The sequence below is a fragment of the Chrysemys picta genome, chromosome 2 (assembly GCF_011386835.1).
Source record: "Chrysemys picta bellii isolate R12L10 chromosome 2, ASM1138683v2, whole genome shotgun sequence".
In the NCBI taxonomy this organism is placed as follows: Eukaryota; Metazoa; Chordata; order Testudines; family Emydidae; genus Chrysemys; species Chrysemys picta.
In genome coordinates this window covers 79,471,737-79,481,602 of record NC_088792.1, presented here as the reverse complement: position 1 = coordinate 79,481,602, position 9,866 = coordinate 79,471,737, and the positions used below count along the sequence as shown (strand labels likewise).

Genomic DNA, 9,866 nt, shown 5'->3' with positions numbered 1-9,866 from the left:
TAAATAAATATAAATAATCTTTGTTTTTGTTATAGTTCTTTTTAATTGTTATAGTTTATTTTTAATGGCTCCTGCATTTGCTCCTCAGAATCCTGAGGATTCACCTTCGTTTCCTCTACTAATGTTATATTGCCTCCTTCCTTCAGAGTCTATGCTTTGTTAATCTTCCTTCTGGCCATGGAGAACTAGATGGGAAATATTGAGGAGCACATTAGGAATAACTGAATAACAATGTGTTGTCTCCCTCAGAAGCCTTTTCAAACTTTCCAAGACCGGGAAAAGAAAGACAGTACTCCAGAATCACACTCATGGCAATATATCAGTGTTGGGGAAATTCCATTTCCAGAACTGGGCTCCACACTTTTACTTAATCTGACTTCCCAGGAGAGTTATTGGGAATCCTTCTTAAATAATTGAGGCCCAGCCCTAGATCATAATTGCAATGAAATGCAAATTACCAACTACAGAACCATCCCTAACTTTACCATGTTTCATTATGCATTGTTATGCATCCGAAGAAGTGGGCTGTAGTCCACGAAAGCTTATGCTCTAATAAATTTGTTAGTCTCTAAGGTGCCACAAGTACTCCTGTTCTTTTTGCGGATACAGACTAACACGGCTGCTACTCTGAAACAGGTTTCATTAGTTTATCACGTCAAACGCTTTAAGTCATGCCTGTGACACTGTTCTGCTATCTTCCCTTAGAAGACCATATGCTGCAATGCCTCAGCCCAAAGGGGTAATGACATCATATTTTTGGGGTGAGAGTATTGTTCATTCTTTATGCATCCCATTTGCTGAGGCTACCAACCAAGATGCCGATTTGTACTATCTTATGCTGGTGTTGGTAACATGAACTCCTGTCAGCTAGCAACTGGACCGAGACTACAGGCTCATTTCACATATATCACTGAATGGCTGTCAGAGATTAATGACTTTTTGTGGTTACCCAGCCCGAATGCAGACTAGTAACTTTGAGGTGAAAGGTGGCCAATTTCCTGAGCCATCCAATTTCCACTCCAAGTGTGTTACTTCATATCTTCTGTGTCTTGCAGACTTTCAGTATACATCCAAAAAAAGGCACTCTATGATTCCTTTGGATATTTGCTGCAGTTCCTGCTATGCCATTAAAGCCTGACATGCTAAGAATTAGTAGTTCTTGTGACATTTTCAAAGCTACTGTATGGTTGGGTGTTTTACTTATTATTTGCATACTCGGTCATTGTTGCTGTGTTTTTCCAAATTAATGCTGCATTCCCTCCTCCCTGAATAAAAGTTTTCTTTGTATTATACAGTACTTGTGCGTGGGGAAGTATTGCCTATTAGGGGAGCTCAGGAGGGGTATTTAGTTTTTCCAGGTTTCTGGGTGGGGGTTCAAGACAGTTTTGTTTTTCTAGTTTTAAGAACCCCCAGATATTGAACCTGGCCTTGCTGCTACTGACAAGACTTGGCAGAAGGTTTACACTTGCACACACTGCATCAGTGGCAAAGCTGAGAATAGAAGCTAAAGGTGAAAACCTTACCGATTCCAACTCTTTTACACCAAGTAAGAGGGCGTGGCATGAAGGTGCCTCAAAACCCTATACCAGGGAGTGAGGAGCTTGGCTGCCGGGGTGTGTGGAGCACCCACGGGGAAAAATTAGCAGGTGCTCCGCACCCACCGGCAGCCAAGCTCCCGCCTCCTTCTCCCCTGCCCCCAGCGCGCTGCATCCCTGCTTCTCCCCTTTCCTCCCAACGCTTCCCGTCCCCCCGCTGCCTAACAGCTGTGTAACAGCAGTAGGATGACCAGATGTTCTCATATTATTGGGACCGTCCTGATATTAGAGGCTTTGTCTTATATATGCAACTATACCCCCCCCGACCCGATTAAAAAGTGTCCCTCAATTTCTCATACTTGCTATCTGGTCACCCTAAACAGCAGAGAATTGGGCCTATTATCAGTAATAAATGCTGATGTAAAGGGACAAATTCCCAATTCTGTTGAGGATAAGTGACTGGAATGTATGATACATTAAGATTACTATAACCAAAGCCTGGTTTATGATGAATCTGGACTATTTATTTTTTGTGTCCCGTAATTATGTTTATATTACAATAAAAACGGAATCCTTTTTGTTATCCTCCACACTTACAGAATTTCAGTTTAATAACTCTTTCAGAAAGCTAGTTTAACCACACATTATTGGGCTCAATGCAGGAACTTTTGGATGAAATTCAGTGGCCTGTACTATCCAGGTCAGATCAGCTGATCATAATTGTGCCTTCTGGACTTAAAAAAGAAAAATCCATAAATCTATAGTATTTTATTAGCATGACATGCTATATCAGTTTTGTCAAAACATAAAAGAGACAGGAAGCCAGAGTCTCCGTCAGAGATACATGCTTCTGCCTGGAAGTGGTCTTCACTGTAGTTGGGGTTTTATCCTATCTCACCATTTGTCCTGACTGGCCATTTCTAATTGAGAGGCTGGGTGTTATCCAATCTGCCACTATCTCTGCTTTCTCTTAGGGTTATAAAGTTTTCCTTTGTTGCTTTTTGATGAAAAGTCTTATAATTTCTAATAGTTTAAATGTGTTTTTGTCACTCTCCTGAGCATCTAGGAGCCTGACTGCTCCCAATGATATCAAGGAGAATTTTGTTTCTGTTTTCAGTGGAAGAAGGATCGGGCCTTTGGAAGGTCCAGTAAAAAAAATCTCTTTGTTTCTATTCTCCTCTATGATATTAGATGCGCCATTATTTCTCTCTCAAACACCCGTCATGCCTTCTCCTCACATTCTTTCATCCACCCTCAACCTCATCTTCTCACTCACCCACCCCCAACTTCAGCCGAATTCTCTCATCCATCAGTCATCTCATGCAGCCCCTCATGCAGGGAGTCAAACTGCACTCTGCCAACCTCTTCTACAAACCAAGCTCAACCCATTTGAGATGCCAAAGTGAGACTCCCCTTTTCCTTTCTCTTTTCTACGTTTATTCAGAGCCCAACATAATGCAGCCCTAATTCTGATGGGGACTTTTGAGTGTTACCCTAATAGAAATATTTTTTTACTACCTTCTTGTGTGATTTGATCAGCACTGAAATATTTAACAATGTTGGCATTTAAATAGTTTTAATTAGAATTCAGATTTAATATCCCATTGAGATGAATAATGGCAGCTCACATATCAAAGAGTCATTGCTTCAGGTAGTCAGTGCTGCATCACTTTATGCTCCAGTCATTGTGAAAAAATCCTTGAAACTATCTCCATGGCTAAGTGCTTAATATTTTGAAAGATCAGATTCCAGAACCCAAGATGGCAGCTTCCACGAAAGAAACATTGACTCACGAAAACCCATGAGCTGGATCCATTTGACTGCTGCCCTCACCTCCTACCTTCCCTCACGCATCCTTGTCACATTCTCATCCCCCACCTAGTTCTTCTCACCCATTTCCCCAAACCCTTACACTCACCTTCTCGCTTCACAAACCCTCCCCTGTCAAGCTCTCTCCCTACCCCAAATCCATCCCTCTCTCCAAACCCTCCTCCTCCAACCCAGCCCCACCCCAATCCCTCCCCTTCCAACCCACCCCTATCTCCAAACCCTCCTCCTCCTCCAACCCACCCCTATCCCTCCCCTTCCAACCCACCCCTATCTCCAAACCCTCCTCCTCAAACCCACCCCACTCCAACCCCTCCCCTTCAAACCCACCCATCTCCAAACCCACCCCTACCTCCAATCCACCCCTCCCCTTCAAACCCACCCCATCCCAATCCCTCCCCTACCTCCAAACCCTCCTCCTCCAACCCACCCCACCTAAACCCAAGCCCAACCTCCAAATCCTCTCCTACCTTCAGACTCACCCCCGCAAGCCCGTCCCGGCCCGGCCCGTCCCTAGCCGATCCTTTCCCCACCCTCAAGCTCCCCCCGGTCCTGTCCTTCCCCGACCCGCGACGCCCCCTTAGCCAGGGCGTGACGGCAAGACGGTGGCCCCTCCCTCCGGCGCATGCGCAGCGGCGACCCTTTCTCTGTGCCGGTTGCCCCTCCCTGGCCCCGCCCCCAGGTCTCGGGAGCCGCCGGCCGTTGTTGTCAGTGCGTCGCGCTCGGAGTCGCCGCAGCGGCAGGAACCGGGGACGGAGCAGGCGGGCGACGCCGGGCGCGGGACACGCAGAGCAGGACGCGGGCACAGGTCGAGCTGCTCCCGCCGCTGTTTCGCTGCCCCGCCTGGGCCCCGCTTCTCCCGGGGGCGCCTCCAGCTCCCAGCGGGGTAGCGGCGGGTGACAGGGGCAGACGCCGCTGCCCATGTGGGGGGTGGCGTCCGGAGGAGCCGCTGCTGCGGGGGTACGTTACCGGCGCGGCGCGGGGGGTCGGTGTCCCGGGGCTCCCGGCCCGGCTGGGCTGGCGGAAAAGTAGGAGACCGTTCCCCGGGTCCGGCCTGCCCGCCGGGGCCCTGGCTCCCTCCCGGCCGGGCAATGGCGGCCTCGCCCCGGGGAGGCTGCGGGGCCCAGTGGCGGGGCAGTTCCCTGCGCCTGAAGGTCGGTGCTGCCCGGGCTGCGGGAGCCACATCTCGCGTCTCCTTCTCCCGGCTTAGGCCGGCCGGGTGAGGGTTGGTGCGGGGCTGGAAGTGCCTGGGCAGGCGGGTGTGTGACACGACGACTCCCCCGTCCCGCCGAGCGTGTGTGTGTGACACGATGACCCCCCCGTCCCCGCGCACGCGTGTGTGTGACACGACGACCCTCCCCTTTTCTCCCGCGCGTGTGTCATTTGTGGTACTATCAAAATCCAAACACGGGCAAAGCAGGCTCTAAGGGAAGAAAGTGAGGTGGAGTTCATCCTCACCCCTCGCAACCTGTGGAGGGCAGGGACACCTATCGCGGTTTGCCTGTTCTATGTTTTGTCTTAAAAGGGTGAAATCTTTCTAGCTAGAGAAATCCGTAAACCATAACCCTAGCCACATTTTTGGGGGATGATACTGCCTCTTACTCTATCAAACCAGAGGCATAGCCAACAGGTTTGTTCAGAGCATGAGCTGGCATTCTTTCTTTGCTTAGAGGGAGTACCTCTGACAGACAGACAAACTGTAGGTGTCTCTTATCCTTTGGCAACAGGTGTATAGTCATGCCAATAACATTATTTCATTGAACTGCTGTTTCCAGGTTACTATAGAAATTAATTTGGCAAGTAGCCCTGTCCTAGAGAATGGCTTTTATGGATCTTAGTTGCTAGGTTCTGACACCTAGAAGCCACCCCACTAACTACATCCATCCATGAAATGTGTCTTTTTAAATCTATTTTATTGATTTCAGTTATTCATGAAGTCCTAGGGTAACTATGGTAAAATCCATGGTATCTTGAACATTGTGTGCAATTCTGATTGTCCCATCTCAAAAAGATGTATTAGAATTAGAAAATGTTGCCCTTCTCTTGTACAAAAACTATTATGGGTATGGAACAGTTTTTGTATGAGGAGAGATTAAAAAGACTGGGACTGTTCAGCTTAGAAAAGAGATGACTAAGGCTATGTCTACAATTACAAGCACAGCTGTAAGATCACTCATGCAGTTGTGTTATGACGACAGGAGAGAGCTCTCCCGTCGACATAATAAAACCAGCTCAAGAAGCGGCGGTAGCTGTGTCTGCAGAAGAGTGTCTTCTTCTGATGTAGCACTGTGCACACGAGCACATATGCCGGCAAAATTTACGAGGCTCACGGGGTTGTTTTTTTCACACCATTGAGCGACAAAAGTTTTGCTGACATAAGTGCTAGTGTAGACATTGCCTAAGGGAAGGGGATATGATAGAAGTCTATAAAATCATGAATGGTGTGGAGGAAGTGAATAGGGAAGTGTTGTTTATCCCTTCACATAAAGGGAAAAATTCTGTAGTGACCTGAGGGATGTTGGAGACAAACTTGACTTATCTCCAACTGGATTTTTTTACTGGTACATATTTATAACTAGAACATCTGTGGAAGGGTGCTTTCTGCACACACACAGGTTGCCAAAGGGAGAAAGGTTTAAATTGGAGTATAAAAATGTTTGCTCATTACTGGGCAATTTTACATCCGTCCTCCCACTCTGTGCATCCTGTTGGAACTCAAGTGACTTCCTCAGTGGTACCAGAGCAGTTCCTGAAACAATAGAAGTGTGATCTAAGACTTATAGCCATCTACTAGTGTGGATAAATTGCATCCAAATGATGTGAGTAGAGATTTGTTTATGCCATCTCTCTGTGGTGTACCTGCTACTTAGTTGTATAGGTTGCTACATTTTTGTTTTTGAACATTTTTATGGGGAATGCTTTTAGACCTCCAGAGGCACTTTTTTTTCCTGTTTAGGGGGAGGAAGAAAATAAGAATCTTAGTAAAGTGGAATTTAAAGATGTGTGTTGAGACTGATTTATAGATTATAAAAGGGTTAAGCGCGTCTTGCAAAAAGTGTGCCACCAAGGAATTGATTACTACTGAAATATTGTTGAAATCAGCTGAATTTTTGTTTTACGTAATGTGCTCCAATTGTCAACTACTGGGACTGAGGAGTCAATTGATTGTAGTGAGTAGCAATGACTGTTAGTTCTTGTAGGACTTGAAACAGATCAAACATTAAAATACTATGCAGTAACATATGAGTCCTCAGAGCTGCGAACAAAGCCAGAGAAGACCAGATTTGACATTTCAGATGTATTTAAGGTAATAAAAAGCTGGAAATCTTAAAACAGACAACCCCCACACCCTACCTGTATTCTTTGTATAACATCAAGAAGCTTTTAAAAAAAAAAATACAGACCCAATTTATTTCCTTAGTATGGTGGGTGACATAAATTACATTTCAGTCTTAGTGATATTCCTTATATTTCAATGCTGTTAGAACTGAAGTGAACTTTTTAAGTGTGCCCAGTGTAGGTGACTTAATGCTTTCTTTTTTGTCTGGTTGTGCAGTAGATCAAACAGTTTAAATTCTGGTAACTGAAGTGAATGCAATGTGAAGACATATTGGTACATCATTTTTAAGCTGGATATGTGCATTTATTATACTGAAACCTCTAATCCTCACCTTTCTCTCCTTCAGTCTATTCATAATGTTACAAAGAGAATCTTTCTCACACACTGCTATGACCACCTAATCTTCTTTTCAAATCCCTCTAACTTCCTGCCTTCTGAATCAGGTTTAAACAGCCCTTCTCCAGTCTACATCTTCATTTGAATCTTGCTCTCTTCACTCTTCCAACACCTTGTGTCTGACCACTTTCTCTTCATCCTTCTTGCTTTCTTGCCTCTCTTTCTATGCTATCCCATATGACTAGTATATCCTTGCTGTCATGGTGCAGCAAGCTTCCTCTCTTTCATATATGTCCTCAAAACACACTTCTTCCATGACACTTGCCAGTAATACCCCCCAACTGTCCCGCACTCCAAGAAATCCCCGGATTATTATGGCATTATTACTATAATAATTAATTTAAAAACTTATTTGCTGTACTGCTGCTTATCCAATCAACTGGTGGCTTGTGTTATTTTAGAGGGTAAGTTCCGGGGGGCAGGGACATGTTCTTCTGTATATTCTGTACAGAGCTGAACTTACTGTGTGCAGCAAATAAATAAATACTATAAGGTAAGTTAACAACTTAAGTGGTGGTGCACTAGCATGTTACATTTCTAGAGCCTTTCCAAATTACTTCTGAAATGTAATTGACATTGAAATGCAACCACATCTGTAGTGTAAAGTAGCTGCTGTTTAAAGAGCACATGACAGTAGTACACAGCATCTCAAGCATGTGAAAATTTGTGTATTCAGTTGAAATTTCAGAGAATACAGCTAAGTCAGAATGTAGACATCCACACAGAAATCTGGCCAGGATGATAGGGTTGAGAACCCTATTGCAAAAAGAAGGTGGCATGCAGTCTTTACTAATCACTAATGGACAAGATCTCTCTTTCATCTTAGACTGCATCTCTCAACTTCACAGTGAATGCTATTACCATGATGGGGCACTGGTATTATATGAAGTTGTATGGAAAAGTTTCTATTTATTGATTCACGAACATGACTCCTGCATCATCCTGTGTTTTCTTCAGCAGTCTCACATCCCATTAGTGACCAGGCATAACCACGTTTATCTTGAGATATAAGATTATAGCTCAGGATTTTATGGCTGCAGTTCATATATATTAAGGAATGATAAATTTCAGTTTTTTGCCAATTCTTAAGTAACTTAAGATGTTAATAATGAAGGTGTAGTATAGAAGCTGAGTAACTGGGTGGGGAAGAACAGTGTTACTGAACTTTAAGGAAAAGCAGTTTTTGGCTACCGGTCTCAGTGGGAAGGTTCCAGTATTATAAAGGTATATGTGTCCAAGCCAAGTTGGTATTCTGAACATTTATGGTATCAGATATTTATTAAACCAGTGATGCTCTAGGATTTAGTTCACAAGCATACCGTGGAAATCTTACTTTAAGAGGTGACGTGGTCTACAATAGGTTTTATACGTACTTGTCTCCGTATTCAGACATGGAACAGCATTTAACACTTCTACCTCAGTCCATGTGGATAAAAAAAATCTTGATTTGTGCTTGTTTATTAATGTTACTTTTGTCTGAGTGTGCTTACAATAATGGATTAATCTCATTTGATTTTTTAAAAAAAATTGATCCAAAGTATCAGCTGAACATCTGTTAAAATGTTTTGAAGTCTTAAGTATTAGTTTCAGAGTAGCAGCCGTGTTAGTCTGTATCCGCAAAAAGAAGAACAGGAGTACTTGTGGCACCTTAGAGACTAACAAATTTATTAGAGCATAAGCTTTCGTGCATCCGAAGAAGTGGGCTGTAGTCCACGAAAGCTTATGCTCTAATAAATTTGTTAGTCTCTAAGGTGCCACAAGTACTCCTGTTCTTCTTTTTAAGTATTAGTATCTTTTATCTTTGTATATTCAACAAATATTTGCTAGCTTTCCAGTGGAGGGAAATAATGTTTTTTTTTTTTTTTAAATCTCTGTTTACCTAGGAGCGAGGGAAAAAAGAATGCAAAACTGGCATCAGTACCTGATATGGAAATATCATTAGACATTTGGAAAGGATGAAGAAAGTCTGAGACTTCATGAACAAAGAACAAACCCAGATGATATCTCTGAAAGGGGCACTGTCAAGGTTGGTGGAACCCAAATTTGATCAGTCTTTTCCTTCTGTTACAAAATCCTTGCAATTAACTTTCTCAAAATAAATGTTTGTGCTGCCATTCATGACCAGACCTACAATAATAAAGGATATGCATGTTGCAGAAGGGTAGACTTTCATCAGAGTAATACATCATTTCAAGCTTCCAAACAGTTATTATAAAATGATGGCTGGGGAGGATGAAGAGGGAAGATGTTGAGGGATTTATAATTCTGAAGTTTAGGGGAAAATACTTGGATAATGCCAATTAATCTTCAAAACAAATCTTGGCTTGAGAAGATTATATGGTTTTATTTCTGGATTCAGGAAAGACTGACCAAAATGCTTGGTTTCTGGGCTGCTTCTTAGATTTGCTTTTTCTTTGTCGATGAATTGTTGTCAATTAATTGTTGGTTGGATTATGGATAGCTGAGGTCTACTGTGGGTTTGTTGTGCTAGGGGAGAAGTTGTTTGCTGCTCTAGTGAGTATTATGGCATGCTGCAAAAATATGTTTGAGTATGTGAACCGTCAAAATGGATTTATTTTAGTACTATGAAGATCTGATATAACTGAAGAAACTTTATAACTAAGAATTTCTAGGTCTGCCTATTCACAAAATAATGGACCTTTATAATTACGTCATCCTGACTACCATCTTGCTTTCTCCCCTGCTCTGTTACTTTTGCAATTACTATCTTAAGAGGTAGTATTAGATGTTAGCAGTTTACACCATTA

General features: G+C 43.3%; 1 protein-coding gene across 3 annotated transcripts in view; it reads left to right on the top strand.

Annotated features, from left to right (window-relative positions):
- The first annotated feature begins 4,042 nt into the window (after nucleotides 1-4,042).
- Nucleotides 4,043-9,866, top strand: part of SNRK (SNF related kinase) — an 85,780-nt gene continuing 79,956 nt past the window's right edge. The window contains exons 1-2 of one of the 3 annotated variants that reach the window (XM_008171581.4): nucleotides 4,043-4,322; nucleotides 8,982-9,124. The gene's annotated coding sequence lies outside the window, so the exon portion shown is untranslated. Of the gene's footprint in view, nucleotides 4,323-6,529; nucleotides 6,670-8,981; nucleotides 9,125-9,866 lie in introns of those variants that run through there. The other 2 variants (XM_042840604.2, XM_042840603.2) reach the window with 2 other exon arrangements.